Source organism: Triticum urartu, chromosome 7A, assembly GCF_056163025.1.
Source record: "Triticum urartu cultivar PI428250 chromosome 7A, HENAU_Tu73, whole genome shotgun sequence".
Classification (NCBI taxonomy): domain Eukaryota; kingdom Viridiplantae; phylum Streptophyta; class Magnoliopsida; order Poales; family Poaceae; genus Triticum; species Triticum urartu.
Window position 1 is genome coordinate 693,182,781 of NC_141879.1, and position 3,108 is coordinate 693,185,888.

Genomic DNA, 3,108 nt, shown 5'->3' on the forward strand with positions numbered 1-3,108 from the left:
TGTGACCTTGACTATTGGTCACTTAAAGGTCATTGTTTTTCATTTGCGTCCTTTTTGTGACCAAAAACAGAAGGTCAAAAGCTGGCGGTCGTAAACTGAAATTAACGACCTTCTCTGTGAGAAGTTCGTAGACGTTTATGACCAAAATATGCCTATTGTTTTGTTTTGGTCACTAGCAACCTCCCCAGGCCACGTAGGCATCCAGCGTCGCAAGCTGATGTGGCACAAGATTCAGCCCGGTCGGTATTCTACATGGGCCTAGCCCATTAATTCAGCCTATTAGTTTTTTTCTCATATTAATTTTGGCTAGGTAGATGGGCCAAGCCCAACAATTAAACCTTCTCATTTTTGGGTTGTGGCCTTTTCCGCTAGAAAGTTTTAGTTTTTTTTGTAATATAAAAAGGTCCACTAGCCAAATGGGTCCCAGATGTCAGGTTCTGGTACGCGGGTCCCAGCTAGCAACTTCATATCCTTCATATTTCAATTTAACAGTAAATAAATAACCAGTATTTAAATTTGCACAAAAAAAACACACACATAATACTCCAAATATTATCAGCCAGATTTAGTACAGAGCTCCTATTGTACAAATAACATATACTTTACAAGCTCTACACATAGTAAGCTCTAACATATACAAGCTCTACACATGATACATTGCCCTGGTGTTAACCCTGTAGCTCTACACGTGTCTTCAATCTTCTTCAACATGGAGCTCCTTCGGTAGCGAGCACAAACTGGGCACCTGCATCATCACATGAAGGCAAAACTAAAATTACTAAGATATATCATCAACAAGCATATAGCTTTGTTTAATATTACTAAGATATATAGCCATTAGTTTGTTTTAACACGGAACCCAAGAGTATGTGACTCTAGCACCCTGAGAAAGATGTTAATTATGCTTGTTTAACAGGTACAATCATACTAGCTGATAGACAAACATTCCAGGAAGAATAGATGCTTGTTTAACAGGTACAATCGATACTGCTATCTCTAACAGACAAATTTAAAGTTTTTAATACATTTTTTTCTATTAGTAAATCTGAATATGCTACTTCCTGATTCATGGATACATAGTCCAGCTAGCTACACCAGTTTGCTCTCATGCAAAAATTAGAAAAAAAATGTGTCATTGGTAATTATGCAACTCTGTTTGGAGTCATTTCTCCAAACAGTTACTACTGTTATAGTTACTGTTGTATCCTAACTAATAGTACTTCATAGTAGATAAACATTTGTTGATGCTAAAAAAGCCAAAGGCTTGTACCATGACATGTACAGCAAGCCTAATTAATAGTGTCAAACTGTAGCAGGACATAAAAGAATAGTACAATAGTAACTTAAGCATGCTCCCCTGTAGACACACACACACACACACACACGCACACGATCAATTCAAACCCAAACAAATCAAATCATGCTCTTCATCTGGACCGCTACAGATCCATGTATTGACGCTTAGCATCAAGCATTAGGCCATGAAGCATCTGTCCGATTTGTTCAACAAGACGAGTACATACCTGACTCTAGGTCGATGCGGTGGATGGGGCTGTACTTGAACATCTGGTCCAGGGATGAGCCTGCTAATCCAAATCGAACAAAGAAATTCATTAGGAGGGGATCGGAGAGACAAGGAAGAAATGAAGTAAACATACATACATGTCTATATATAAGCAGCAGAAGCAAGTAATATAAATACATCCTCTTTCTTCCTCTACAACACTAACTAGAGCAACATCAATCATTGTACACAAGGAGCAGCAGCAACAAGCCGACAAAGAAAGCTCAAGATTTCTGTCTTTTGCAAGTTTTAGCACACTAGTACATGCGTTAAAATGGAAGCGCCACTGCTGGGTTGCAACAACCAACAAACTATAGGGTTACCGTCAAGTTAGCATTACAGAAAGCGAAAAGGAAAGTGGAAAAGACATGGCAGCCTATAGTTATGCGGAGAACATCGACAAGTAGCCAATAGGATGAGCATTGTGCAGTTTAATAGCCAAGTGTATTAATCTGAATACACGTGAACAAAACTAGCAGTGTTATTAATACACTGCTAAATGAGCATTCAGGATGCTTATTATACACGTGAACAAAACTAGGCCAAAACATAGTTAAAAAACTGCTAAATGGACACTAGCAGCAAAGTCAGCATTGTGCAGCAAAAAAAGCACGCAGGAGCTAATGGCCTAGGAACTACTAGTAGCAAAGTGAAATGAGGTGAGTATGCTAGATCTAGGCGGCTGGATACATATGAACTAGTATAGGCACGCAGCAGCATCTCTTCTCTGAATCTCATGTCCCCGCCCCCACGGTGACCGATTTACTAGCTGTTGTTTGCAAGCAGCGAATCACCGGATGGTCTTGTCACCGTTCTCCTAGCCATCAGGCTACAATAGGGAACAATGAGGTGTTAGTTGGATGCAGATCATAATTTCAGAACACATCAAAACTGACCGTGGAAAGCATGATAATGGCCTAAGTAGATCTGAGATTTCACACAAAAGTGGCAACTAAACTAGTGCAAAAGTGTATTCATTTCTCCTGAAAAATACGATCCTACGACTCCAATTGCATATCAGATCTAAAATACAAAACGAAATGACTAAACATCACAGTTCGGAGGCTTAAATTAGGGACTACGAACAGTTCATGTTCCTGACCAATTCAGAAGGGTCGCGTGGATCGAACACTAATTGGCGCATCCTCGCGTGAAAACAACTAGACCTACACAGAAAGGTAATTGAGTAGTCCCATCATAGCTCAAATTGCGCATCAATTACAGCCTAAATATTCCAAACCAGAGAAGATCCATGATGGGAAACCCTCTCCAACCAATCAACACATCCGAGCAACCGCATACAAGTCGACATGAGAAGGGGCGAGAGGCGGGAGATGGGGTATGATGAACCTGGATGCCGTGCTCGAGGCAGTAAAGTTCCCAGCACACATTGCCGACCTGGATGCCGGCGTGCACAGGAAAGATCCATCAACTGGGAAAATCATGGCTCCACGGGAGGCTTGAGCCTATCAGCCTCCGGACCCTGCCCTTCTCCGTGCTCTCCAGTAGCCCCTGCATGTATCATCCACAACAGCAGACCACCA

General features: G+C 41.2%; 1 long non-coding RNA gene across 1 annotated transcript; it reads right to left on the minus strand.

The window, feature by feature from the left end:
* Positions 1–532: 532 nt before the first annotated feature.
* On the minus strand, positions 533–2,899 carry LOC125520916 (uncharacterized). The gene is made up of 3 exons (XR_015611723.1): positions 2,255–2,899; positions 1,524–1,583; positions 533–745 (listed from the first exon to the last, which is right to left on the minus strand). It is a non-coding gene; the product is annotated as an uncharacterized LOC125520916 (long non-coding RNA).
* Positions 2,900–3,108: the final 209 nt, after the last annotated feature.